The following is a 14,180-nucleotide window of genomic DNA, read 5'->3' as shown; positions in this document are numbered from 1 at the left end:
ACATACCTTGATAAGATATTGAAGAAGTTCAATATGCATGGATCGGTCCAAGAAAGGGTTCTTGCCTGTATTGCAAGGTGTGAGATTGAGCTCGGCTCAATGCCTGACCACGTCAGAAGATAAAGAAGAGATGAGTGTCATCCCCTATGCCTCAGCCAAAGGGTCTATTATGCATGCCATGCTGTGTACCAGACCTGATGTAAACCTTGCCGTAAGTTTGGTAGGAAAGTACCAAAGTAATCCCGGCAAGGAACACTGGACAACGGTCAAGAATATCCTAAAGTACCTTAAAAGGACAAAGGACATGTTTCTCGTCTATGGAGGTGACGAAGAGCTTGTCGTAAAGGGTTACGTCGATGCTAGCTTCGACACAGATCTGGATGACTCTAAGTCACAAACCGGATACATGTATATTTTAAATGGTGGGGCAGTAAGCTGGTGCAGTTGCAAGCAAAGCGTCGTGGCGGGATCTACATGTGAAGCAGAATACATGGCAGCCTCGGAGGCAGCGCATGAAGCAATCTGGGTGAAGGAGTTCATCACCGACCTAGGAGTTATACCCAATGCGTCGGGGCCGATCGCACTCTTCTGTGACAGCACTAGAGCTATTGCACTTGCCAAGGAGCCCAGGTTTCACAAGAAGACCAGGCACATCAAGCGTCGCTTCAACTCCATTCGTGAAAATGTTCAAGATGGAGACATGGATATTTGTAAAGTACATACGGACCTGAATGTAGCGGATCCGTTGACTAAACCTCTCCCTAGAGCAAAACATGATCAACACCAGAACTCTATGGGTGTTCGATTCATCACAATGTAACTAGACTATTGACTCTAGTGCAAGTGGAAGACTGTTGGAAATATGCCCTAGAGGCAATAATAAAATGGTTATTATTATATTTCTTTGTTCATGATAATTGTCTGTTATTCATACTATAATTGTGTTACCCGGAAATCATAATACATGTGTGAATACATAGACCACAACATGTCCCTAGTAAGCCTCTAGTTGACTAGCTCGTTGATCAACAGATAGTCATGGTTTGCTGACTATGGACATTGGATGTCATTGATAATGGGATCACATCATTAGGAGAATGATGTGATGGACAAGACCCAATCCTAAGCGTAGCACAAAGATCGTGTAGTTCGTTTTGCTAGAGCTTTTCCAAATGTCAAGTATCATTTCCTTAGAACATGAGATTGTGCAACTCCCGGATACCATAGGAGTGCTTTGGGTGTGCCAAATGTCAAAACATAACTGGCTGACTATAAAGGTGCACTACGGGTATCTCCGAAAGTGTCTGTTGGGTTGGCATGAATCGAGACTGGGATTTGTCATGACAGAGAGGTATCTCTGGGCCCACTCGGTAATGCATCATCGTAATGAGCTCAATGTGACCAAGTGTCTGGTCACGGGATCATGCATTACGATACGAGTAAAGTGACTTGCCAGTAACTAGATTAAACGAGGTATTGGGATACCGACGATCGAATCTCGGGCAAGTAACGTACCGATTGACAAAGGGAATCGTATACGGGGTTGCTTGAATCCTCGACATCGTGGTTCATCTGATGAGATCATCGAGGAGCATGTGGGAGCCAACACGGGTATCCAGATCCCGTTGTTGGTTATTGACCGGAGAGGTGGCTCGGTCATGTCTGCATGTCTCCCGAACCCATAGGGTCTACACACTTAAGGTTCGGTGACGCTAGGGTTGTAGAGATATTAGTATGTAGTAACCCGCAAGTTGTTCGGAGTCCCGGATGAGATCCCGGACATCACGAGGAGTTCTGAAATGGTTCGGAGGTAAAGAATTATATATAGGAAGTCAGGTTTCGGCCATCGGGAAAGTTTCGAGGGTCACCGGTATTGTACCGGGACCACCGGAAGGGTCCCGGGGGTCCATCGGGTGGGGCAACCTCTCCCGGAGGCCCCATGGGCTGAAGTGGGAGAGGAACCAGCCCCTGGTGGGCTGGTGCGCCCGCCCCCCCTTGGCCCCCCTTCGCCTAGGGTTGGAAACCCTAGGGGTGGGGGCGCCTCCACCTGGCTTGGGGGGCAAGTTTCCCCCCGGGCCGCCGCCCCCCTGGAGATTGGATCTCCTAGGGCCGGCGCCCCCCCTAGGGGGGCTATATAAAGAGGTGGGGAGGGAGGGCAGCTGGACCCATGCTCTTGGCGCCTCCCTCTCCCCACGCACCACCTCTCCCTCTCGCTGAAGCTTGGTGAAGCCCTGTCGAGATCGCTGCTGCATCCACCACCACGCCGTCGTGCTGCTGGATCTCCATCAACCTCTCCTTCCCCCTTGCTGGATCAAGAAGGAGGAGACGTCTTCCCCAACCGTATGTGTGTTGAACGCGGAGGTGCTGTCGGTTCAGCACTAGGATCGTGAGTGATTTGGATCACGACGAGTACGACTCCCTCAACCCCGTTCTCTTGAACACTTCCGCTCGCGATCTACAAGGGTATGTAGATGCACTCCTCTCTCTCGTTGCTAGATGAACTCATAGATTGATTTTGGTGAAGCGTAGAAATTTTTTATTTTCTGCAACATTCTCCAACAGTCCTTTCACTAGGACATCTGCCATGACAATTCCACGACAGTTGGCGCCCACCGTGGGGCCAGCGCACGGTGGATTTGAGTTCCTGAAGGGCAGCTTCGAAGGGCTCAAGGGATATGCTGTGGGTCAGATGACAAAGAGTCATCGCAGCAAGCTCTACATTGACGATGCAGACTAGGGCCCCGACGCCGGATCAATTGACTACGGGTAACGGGTCCCCTTCGGCGGAATTCACGTATTCATCGGAAATATCGGCGAGCCAGGCTCTGAGCCGGACATCTGGACCGACCTTGTCGAGATGGCTCAGCGTGCGAGACCCGCTCAGGCTCCGCCTGCTGTGAAGTATGCCTTCGTGGGATGTATCCACGGAGGGCTCTCTAAAGGATCTGCATCTGACGGTGAGACGGCCATCTACTCTAATGGTGTGTCGTCCACAGGTGAGATAGATTCATTGTATCAACTTTAAGACGGCGGGCTCGAGGGCTATTCCGATGGCAGCAGTATTCCGGATTACCTCGAGCCGCCGAGCAGGGTTGGAATCTTCATGGCTGGCACACAACCTATCCAAGACTCCACAACTGCAGCGGCCATAACCTCCGGGTCAGCAACAGCCGGGGCAGGAGGCCCTGTGCGCTTGCCGGCTCAGGCGTTGATGGATCTCGTAGATAAGATAACCGCTCTGTTAATCACCATGGTCAACCCAGCGGATCAAGCTTGACATGATGCGGAAGTGGCGCACTTAAAATTGGATATGGTGCAGGCTAAGGAAGACCTAGCAGTGGAAGATGTCAGGATAACCGCAGAGCGGGCGGCTCTGGATGCTCAGGCTCAGCGGATTCAGGCATAGACTTTTTGGCTCACACAAGATCAGAACGCGTCTAATGAGGTCATGAGGAGAAGATATCAGAAGACCCAGTTCGACTCCCTTCGGTTTATGATCCTTGAAACCTCTTTCACACACCTGGTGCAGGGCCTAGTAACCCGTCGTGGCTCTCCCCGCATGCTGAGGCAGACCGGGTTGCAACACCCGGGGTCGGGGCGCCCGTTCAGCCACAGGTGATTGGGCCTCCACGCATGAATACTGCTCAACCTCAGTATGTACCAACACCTCCGGGTCACTATTCTAACCCGTTGGAGAACATGATCGCGGCGGCGGCATGACTGGCAGCTCTCCCAATTGATGGCGATTCTCCAGCAGCGGTTGAAACCCGCCGGGTTAGGGAACTTCTTCAGACAGCTTTAGCACAACAGGAGGCGTACTCATACAGCCGGGACAGGATTCATTCAACCCCTCGTCCAAGCCGAAGCCCAAGTTATAGCAGGCACATGGATTCAGCGTCCATTTCAAGCAACGTCCGCGCGCCTTAACCAGCCAGGTGGGCATGACCCGGCACGCCATGGAGCCTTTAACTTGGTAGATCAAGACAGAATACGTCAAGAGGCTGAGCGGGCGGCTCAGCAAGCGGCTGAGTAGGCGGCTCAACTGATGGCTTACCAGATGCATCCGGTTTATCTGACGACTTCTATCGAGGCAGGTGTGGCCACCAGGACCGAGGTGTCCCCTATCTAGTGTCGGCTCTGCGTAACGAGCATTTGCCCAAGGATTTTAAGGGACCTAGGAAGGTGCCGAAATACACCGCCGACTTACAGCCTGGGGCATGGATTGAAAGTTACGAGATGGCTATGGAGTTATTGGAGGTCAGTGATGCTGCGATGGCCAAGTACTTTACCATGATGTTGGATGGGACCGCCCGCACTTGGTTGAAAGGCCTACCACCTAATTCAATCATTTCATGGGCGGAGCTAAAAGCCCGGTTTGTCCAGAATTTCAAGGACACGTGCAAGCAGCCCATGTCCATTGTGGATTTGACGAATTGCAAGCAGGAGGAGGGCGAGTCTACAACCCATTTTGTGCGCCGGGTTAAGGCCATAATACATTCGTCTGATAAGATGGATGCCGGCTCTGCATTCTTAATGTTGGAGAAAAATTGCCGTTTTTTGCCTCTAAAACAAAAGCTGGGGCGGCTCAAGCGCGATTGTAATGATATGGGTACACTGATGGCGGCTCTGATCAAGTACGCCGATTCTGATAGTACCAAGGATCCTGAGTCTGATGATGAAAAGACATGGAAGGGAAAGAAGAACGGCAACGGCAAGGGTCCTCAGCATAACCTGACAAATCAAGGAGGTAATAAACGTAAGGCTTATGATAGTTTGGAGTTTGTGGCTAACACTAATGTGCAGGGTAGCAACCAACGGCGTAAAGGGAGACTGTAACACCCCAAAAATTTAACCAGGTTTTAGTTATTAAAATTTTGCCTAGAGTTTAAATTTTTTGCCTGCAAGTATATTTCTGTTGATTTCAGAACCTTTCCTTTAATATTAAGGAGTCTTTCCCAAGTGGATCTTTCCAAAACATATTGGACTTCTATGCTCTCTGTATAATATTTTCTTAATCAGTAGATTTATTTATTAAACTATTTCACCCTGAGCTTTATTCATTAAAATGACTTTCTATAAATTTTGGAGCTCTTTTTGTACTACAACCAGTTGATAAATTTAACTAAAAATCCAACCAAAATTTGGAGATGTCATGTGATGTCTCTAAATCACTTTTGTGCAATAATATATTTATTTCATTGCATATTATGAGTTCTACACCTGTTTTTCAAATCTGGTCCAGTGGACACTTTTGCACTATAGCCTAATTAAATATTTCCCTAGAGCCTCCACCAAGATTATGGGATGTCAGTGGTAGCATGCCATCCAACTTTATGCAAAAACATAGTGTTGTTCTTTGAAAAAATTGAGTGAATCAACCTCTTTTTCATTCTGGACCAGACTTGTGTTTTCTACTGCAACCCCATTCATTCTTGCTCAAGTGACCTTGTGCTTTCTCATGCTTATAGTCAACCCTACAAAACCCCTAAGTCCAGGAGCATGCATTCTTTGGAACACTTTTGGTCCATGTAATGATGCCATTTTCTCCCTGTCCAGAATTGTAGTTTTGCAAAACTTGCACTAGCAAGTTTCTCCTTTTTGCAAACTAACTTCACCACCCTCTCATACATCCATAGAGACCACTGATCTGGAGATTTGGCCACCCCAAGAACTGCCTAGGTGCCTTTGGCATTTTGTCAAACACCCTGAGTGCATAGCCAGATTTGGCATGATTTCAAGTTTACATTGTGAACTTGAGCCCCTGACCTATCCAGCATGTCCCATGGATTTGCCCTAGCCTATAACCCTACTCTGCTAACCCTCTTGTGGTTTGGAACCCCCTAGCACGCCATAGCATTTCGTCGAGCATGTCCCGTGCGTGCTCTGGGCGCGCCCAGAGCGTGCGTTTGGCACGCACGTACGCCCGAGCCGCCGCGTCACGCCCCGCACTCACTCCAGTCCGTGACCGACCGCAGCCAGCACGCCGTGTCCCCTACTGCACACCCGAGCCCCGCAGCTCTCGCCACGTCTCCGGCAGGCCAGCAGCTAGCCGCCACTGCCGCCCGACAGCTCCTGCGCTGCCCAGCGCCGCCCAAGCCACCTCCGCTCGCCAGCTCGCCCTTGGAGCAGTAGCCGCTCATCCGCTAGCTCCTGCCGCCATCCCCAGCCTCGCCACGATGCCCTGCAGCTACAAAAGACGGTCGTCGGCGACCTTATCCACGGCCGCCGCCGAACTGCCTCGACTCGCCTATTTAAGGAAGCCCCGAGCCCGTTCCCGCACACAGGCAACCCCAGGCCACCTCTATGGCACTTCCCTAGCTCGCAATCGACCCGGGGAGGTTTTCTTCCCCGTCTCCCCCAACTCCTGCCGCCGCCACCGCCCCGGCCATTCCGGCACCATTAGGATCTCCCCCTCTCCACTCTCTCCACCAGGAGCCTTCTCTTCCTCCCGTGAACCCTTCCCCCTACTCAATTTCGATCGGGAACCACCGCAGCCCCAAAAGCACTTTGCTCGCGAGGCCTCCTCCACCGCGAAGCTCACCGTCGGCGACTCCCTCCACCTCCGCCGACCCAACGACCACCGGGAGGACCGCCCCGGTCTTGTGGATTCATCTCGACTCTCTAGAGCCCGCGGGGAGCAGCCATCCGCCGGCGTTGATCGCCGTCGCCCCGCCTCCGATCGGGCAAAGGAAGAGGAGGGAGGGATGGACTGGTCAAACCTGACCAGTGGGCCCCCTGGACCCACTGTCAGTGACCCCGCCCCAGTCCACGTGGGTTTAAGTGGAAGCGCATTTCCAGATTACGCCTTCGACGTGTACGTATATATTGAAAACGTTTTCTTTTCTGTTTTATTTAAATAACAGATTTTGACCAAACTTCGACCGGCTATATCTTATCAAATACAACTCCAAATAAATTAATTCTTTTTCCTACCTTTCTCAAATATTGTCTAGTTTATTTTAAGATTTATTTGGAAATTTTTCAAAACAACTTTTTGTGCTGTTTTGATTTTGTGTGTTAATTCATATATATTCTTTTAATAGGATTTTTGAAGATTTCAAGATGTTTTGGAATACACCCTGCTTTCCCATGACCTGAAGGCAAGCATTCTGAACCCTGGTGTAATTTTTGTGCGTGTTGCTTGACTCGGTGACAACACCACCCCGACACGTGCATGCGTCATTTTATGTGAGGATGTGATCCTATTCGTGAGTGCATATTAATGATTGTTATGCTAATAAAGTTGACATGATTGGTGATGGAAATCACCGTCATACGCCTTTCATGCATACCGGAAGGAAAGCCGGGAAGGCCTCTGTCTTGGGTAGACACGGTCTTGTCCCTAGTCCTCCGTGGAGACAATCGTGTCCGGTATGGCATGAGGGGGTATGTTGTGTGGTGTTTCTATCTGTTGGTTGAAGTATATGCATTGTTATAGTAATCTCGCAGAGAATATTACAACCTCCTGAGTCGACCATAGATCGAGTCTTGTGCCAGTAACCCCCCATACTTGCTTCGTACTACCACTCGTCTCTACGACAAGTAGAGTACGGTTCAGTAAGTTGTCAACCCCTTTCCTAGCACACACCATACAGAGAGGCCATGGTGGAAGATACTGGAGGCATCTGGTAGTCATGCCACCAGGTCCGGGAGCATGGGTGTTTCGGTTGTAGCCGAAGGGGGTAGCTCCCCAGTTTGTGCACGGTATAAATTTTGTGATCCCATGTTACGTCGAGGTTGTAGCCTCCCCATTTAGAGTTTTACTTGACAGGTGTCGTGGGTGATTCCAGACACATGTGAGTTAAGCTGGTGTGTGCAAGTTAGGTGTGTTTCCAACTAAAAGGCCGTGGACGGAATTAGTCTTGATGGACTAAAGGAATCCGTCACTCGTGGGTAAAGAGTACACTCTCTGCAAAGATTAAACCTATTCGAATAGCCGTGTCCATGGTTAAGGATTACAGTCTTGGATGGGTCAAGTGTCGGTCTTAGTGTTGGTCTTTGGAGGTGAAACTGTTAAACCAGAACAGGAATCACGATTGTGACTTGTGATAATTATGATTATTAATTTTGTTGTGAACTTACCCGTGATATTTTTGGTATTATCGAATATCCCTGGGATGGTTCTACCTCCGGGATATTCACTATGATTGTTGCTTTCAAAGCCCTTTATGTGGTGTCGCTGAGACGCCCGACTGTGGCATTGCTTTTAAAGCCCTTTATGTGGTGTCGCTGAGACGCCCGACTGTGGCATTGCTTTTAAAGCCATTTATGTGGTGTCGCTGAGATGCCCGACTGTGGCATTTCTTTTAAAGCCCTTCATGTGGTGTCGCTAAGACGCCCGACTGTGGCATGCTTGTTATTTATTTCATAATTTTAATACTACTATGTTATTGCATATTCATAAATAACATGCTTGCACGCATCAGATTTTTATTTATCTTTTGTGACTGACGTCACGAGCATAAAATATTTTCAGCACATCATTGCTATATTATACCTGTGTTCATAATGTTTGCAAGTACATTCAAAGTACTCACTGGCTTGTCCCTGGCTATTCTCTTGGCCAGATTTTCTTGCACGGAGAGGAGCGACCGTGCGACGGTCCCGGAACCTAAGCAACGGTGATAGCAGCCTCGCGAAGATAGGAGTTAACCTGGTCAGCTGTTCCTGTCGAAATTGGAGTCCCATAGACATTGATGATCCACAAACCGCTTCCGCCATCAACCACTAGAACCATATTGTTGCACTCATAGGCCAGAATGGTCTTGTACTACCTATTTGTATTTTGCTTGGAATTTCTGTATCAGGTTGGTGCCTCATCAGCTAACAGTTATCCTGGGGCTGGTGAACACAAAGGGCCATTTTCTGAAAATTAATACCCGGAGAATCGGTCCCCACAAACTTGGTATTAGAGCCAGGGTGACCATTGGCTAATCCTATCTTAGCCAGGTTGAAAAACTTAGGCAAACCAACCCACCAGACCCTAACCAAAACCCCAGCCAAGCTTCCCGTGCAAGATAGCCACATAGTGATCCCGACACTTTTGGCAGTCAGTGCCCAACCTATCAACCTAGCCTGTCGATCACACACTAGTGACCGATGGCAAAAATGTCTCATTCGCAAGCGTGCGAAGGAAGACTCCGTCCCCCTTTTCTATAAAAAGGGTACGCTAGCCTCAACCCAGCACAGCACAGCTTCTTCCCTCAACCTAGACACAATGTTTGGTCCCATAGTGCACAATGAGACCACAGCAACCAACCTTGGAGGTTTCGTGACCATACTCTCAAACCTCACCCGTCGTGCCTATGCGTTAGAAGAGCCCCCAGAATATGTTGCGTACCAAGGACCCATGAGCGGTGAGGACCGCCAATTCTGGGCCACTGTGCACATCTACGGTAGGGGTCTGTCGCCAGAATGCCCCTACAGGTTCACCAGAAGAACAACTTCCTTCAAGCCACAAGCCATCCAGCTAGCTGCTCGAGAGGCTATAGTTCAACTCCGACAGTTGTCGCCCAGGGTTAACTGTCGCTCGTTCTACTACTACCCAAGGCGTGAAGGGTATGGTAGACCACCCCAAGTTGCCAACGGAGATCACGAGATGGATCCCGCATTGTTGCACCTAGTGCGCTATGTAAGTTCACTAGAGGCACTGTTCGACCAGATCACGATTGATCTGATCGCAGCTCGGGGAGAGCTGGTTCGCCGAGCCCCGGTAAGCAGGGAAACCGAGCCCGACGCCGACAACCCAGTCGTGTTGTTCGGACACCCGATTGAGACCCTGAGGTCAGCTCCAGCCAGCGGCCAAGGTGTCTTGATGACCCCAGAAGTGCTTCGTCACCTTTTGGGAGCACACTCCAATGGAATTGTGGCCAACAATCAGCGCGATGGTCATCATCGCTACCCCGACCCTGCAGTTCCTCCACCATCTCCGACTAATCCTAATAGTGAGACACGTGGAGAAGCCTCGACATCCACCAGGCACGCCCGTTTAGACATAAACGAGGTAGACTAAGCCGTACGAGTAGTACCGAGTCTCAGTATATCCTCGCATTGTAATCGTGCGACCTTGTATATAAACGTAGCCTGTTGTTGTACCTCTGTTTTGATAGTAGCCTTGCGGTTTTTTTTCAGCGCATAGTTGCACATTTTCAAGGCACAGCCACCAAAACCAACCCCAACGACACCCACAGTAACACGTCTCTTTATGAGATATGTGTATCTCCGACACTGACCCCGATTCTTGGAGGTGATCTGGCATATTTATTATCTTTTACCACGGTAAATAAACCAACCCAGATGCTATATAAGGAGGCCACCTTGTGACATTACCCAGCACCCCTCACCTCGTGCACCATTCTCACAACCATTCCTTGCCATGCCAAGCCCTAGTATTTATTGGAGAACCCCAGATGCAACCCAGGTAGCTTTGTCAAAATATTGTGGGACTTTACCTGCAGTACCATGGGTTCTACCCAGCCACCCCAGTACGAGCTGTTCAAATCGAGAATCACCCCTTCCACCTTGGAATATTGGGCAGCAGTACACATTCCTCCCGTAGACCCCAACCAAGATCCAACGGAGGTTTCCTTCGTAGGGAAATCTATGTCGACCCCACGCTTGGCCATAGAAGCTGCTGCGAACGAAGCAATTGCTCGTCTTCGATTCACGGTACCCTATGCCCGCGAACGAGGATATTATTACTTTCCGAGTCGTGCAGCACCCGGAGGAGTAACATCTTTTCCCGGTGGACGGATTGAGAGAGACCTAGTGCTAGCCAACCTCATCCAGTACATCATCGCTCAAGAGCATTTGAACCAGCGAGTGATGGACTATCTCCAGAGTCCCGCTGATTTGAATCCTCAGATTGCAATCGGCAGACCACTGAGGCCCGATCCAGAGAGACACATACATCGACTGGTCAATCCACTTCCTCCGACAGAAGAGGAGTGTATTCCATTGACAGAGACTTTTTCTCGAGACCCTGTCCAGTTACCATTCTCATTTTAGACGTCACTGTTGTGTTTGTTATTTCAGCATTTATTATTACGTTGTAACTTATGCATGGTACCTCGAATTTGTGCGATGAGTCGAGTATGTAGTTTCTACCTATATGAGTAGTTTTCTTCGTGATTAACTTGTGTAACCGCGAAACCCTGGAATGAGATTTCTTTTCCCTGAGTTGCTGCATCATTTATCCTCTCACGGCAAGGATTATTTTTATTCACGCAACACCACGGCAAAGACCCACAACCACTCGGACTCTTACACTGTCTTGCAAAGACACACAACCATGTTGCATCTCACCAACCACCCCTCTAAGCACTCCACATGCCCCCAAGGGAGAGATTAGCGGATAATCATCCGGATACTAATCACCTCCGGCACACTGATAACAGTTAACACCCGGCATTACGCCTAATCCCCGTGATCACTACCACCGCGGAGAGCCAGCACCCGAGCGGCAGCATCACGGTGATCATCAAGGATCATCGCGCACAGAAGCACAGAGAGCCCCGGCACTGCCGCCAGCCCTCCACACACCAGGATCACGTACCAGTCCGGCACCGTCTCCACCATTGGAGCCTCGTCTCGAGCTCCGGTGAGCAGTAATGGAGGAGAAGGAGGAGGAGAAACGAGGCCAGGTGCGAAGATGAAGAAGGAGCACCGCGGTCGTTTTATAGCACGAGATTGGTGTACGGTGGGCGAAGTCCACCAGCGCCGCTCGTCGCCCGATCGCCGGTGTTCGGAGGCGATAGCGCACTGGCCCGCGAGGTGAGTGCACACTGCACCGGTAGCAAGCACGCTGCGCACTACCGCAGTACGGCCTAGATGCCCTACGCGCTAGACATCGCCGGTGGAGAAAGCCGGGAAAGCGCGCGGGAGAGAGGAAGAAGAGAGAGCCAGAGGAAGAAGGAGAGACTGACGGTGGGCCCTGGTCCCACCTGTCTGCCAAAGGGAGCACTATGCTCTCGGGTACGAACAGCGTATTGTAGAATTTAGAATTTATTATAATTTCACTACGTGCAGCGTAGAAATCGCTCATTTTACCAAAACGTGGATTTCTCCACACAACGCCAGTATACCACACTGTAGTTATTCACCACTTATTGCCCTCTCACTGTAGCCACTTTTCACCGCTTGAGTAAAATGATCTTTTGACCAGGTAATAGTATTTTGGTTTAACAACCCTTAACAAATCTCGAGGACGAGATTTTTTCTTAAGGGGGGTAGTAATTGTAACACCCCAAAAATTTAACCAGGTTTTAGTTATTAAAATTTTGCCTAGAGTTTAAATTTTTTGCCTGCAAGTATATTTCTGTTGATTTCAGAACCTTTCCTTTAATATTAAGGAGTCTTTCCCAAGTGGATCTTTCCAAAACATATTGGACTTCTATGCTCTCTGTATAATATTTTCTTAATCAGTAGAATTATTTATTAAACTATTTCACCCTGAGCTTTATTCATTAAAATGACTTTCTATAAATTTTGGAGCTCTTTTTGTACTACAACCAGTTGATAAATTTAACTAAAAATCCAACCAAAATTTGGAGATGTCATGCGATGTCTCTAAATCACTTTTGTGCAATAATATATTTATTTCATTGCATATTATGAGTTTTACACCTGTTTTTCAAATCTGGTCGAATGGACAGTTTTTCTCTATAGCCTAATTAAAAGTTTCCCTAGAGCCTCCACCAAAATTATGGGATGTCAGTGGTAGCATGCCATCCAACTTTATGCAAAAACCTAGTGATGTTCTATGGAGAAATTGAGTGAATCAACCTCTTTTTCATTCTGGACCAGACTTGTGTTTTCTACTGCAACCCCATCCATTCTTGCTCAAGTGACCTTGTGCTTTCTCATGCTTGTAGTCAACCCTGCAAAACCCCTAAGTCCAGGAGCATGCACTCTTTGGAACACTTTTGGTCCATGTAATGATGCCATTTGCTCCCTGTCCAGAATTGTAGTTTTGCAAAACTTGCACTAGCAAGTTCCTCCTTTTTGCAAACTAACTTCACCACCCTCTCATACATCCATAGAGACACTGATCTGGAGAATTTGGCCACCCCAAGAACTGCCTAGGTGCCTTTGGCATTTTGTCAAACACCCTGAGTGCATAGCCAGATTTGGCATGATTTCAAGTTTACATTGTGAACTGGAGCCCCTGGCCTATCCAGCATGTCCCATGGATTTGCCCTAGCCTATGACCCCACTCTGCTAACCCTCTTGTGGTTTGGAACCCCCTAGCATGCCATAGCATTTCGTCGAGCACGTCCCGTGCGTGCTCTGGGCGCGCCCAGAGCGTGCGTTTGGCACGCACGTACGCCCGAGCCGCCGCGTCACGCCTCGCACTCACTCTAGTCCGTGACTGACCGCAGCCAGCACGCCGTGTCCCCTGCTGCACACCTGAGCCCCGCAGCTCTCGCCACGTCTACGGCAGGCCAGCAGCTAGCCGCCATTGCCGCCCGACATCTCCTGCGCTGGCCAGCGCCGCCCAAGCCACCTCCGCTCGCCAGCTCGCCCTTGGAGCAGTAGCCGCTCGTCCACTAGCTCCTGCCACCATCCCCAGCCTCGCCACGATGCCCTGCAGCTACAGAAGACGGTCGCCGGTGACCTTATCCACGGCCGCCGCCGAACCTCCTCGACCCGCTTATTTAAGGAAGCCCCGAGCCCGTTCCCGCACGCAGGAAACCCCAGGCCACCTCTATGGCACTTCCCTATCTCGCAATCGACCCGGGGAGGTTTTCTTCCCCGTCTCCGGCAATTCCTGTCGCCGCCACCGCCCCGGCCATTCCGGCACCATTAGGATCTCCCCCTCTGCACTCTCTCCACCAGGAGCCTTCTCTTCCTCCCGTGAACCCTTCCCCCTACTCGATTTCGATCAGGAACCACCGCAGCCCCAAAAGCACTTTGCTCGCGAGGCCTCCTCCGCCGCGAAGCTCACCGTCGGCGACTCCCTCCACCCCCGCCGACCCAACGACCACCGGGAGGACCGCCCCGGTTTTGCGGATTCATCTTGACTCTCTAGAGCCCGCGGGGAGCAGCCATCCGCTGGTGTTGATCGCTGTCGCCCCGCCTCCGTTCGGGCGAAGGAAGAGGAGGGAGGGATGGACTGGTCAAACCTGACCAGAGGGCCCCCTGGACCCACTGTCAGTGACCCCGCCCCAGTCCACGTGGAT

Source organism: Triticum aestivum, chromosome 2B (assembly GCF_018294505.1).
Source record: "Triticum aestivum cultivar Chinese Spring chromosome 2B, IWGSC CS RefSeq v2.1, whole genome shotgun sequence".
NCBI classification, from domain to species: Eukaryota; Viridiplantae; Streptophyta; class Magnoliopsida; order Poales; family Poaceae; genus Triticum; species Triticum aestivum.
The sequence above is the reverse complement of the archived record's forward strand: the minus strand, read 5'-3'. Positions refer to the sequence as shown.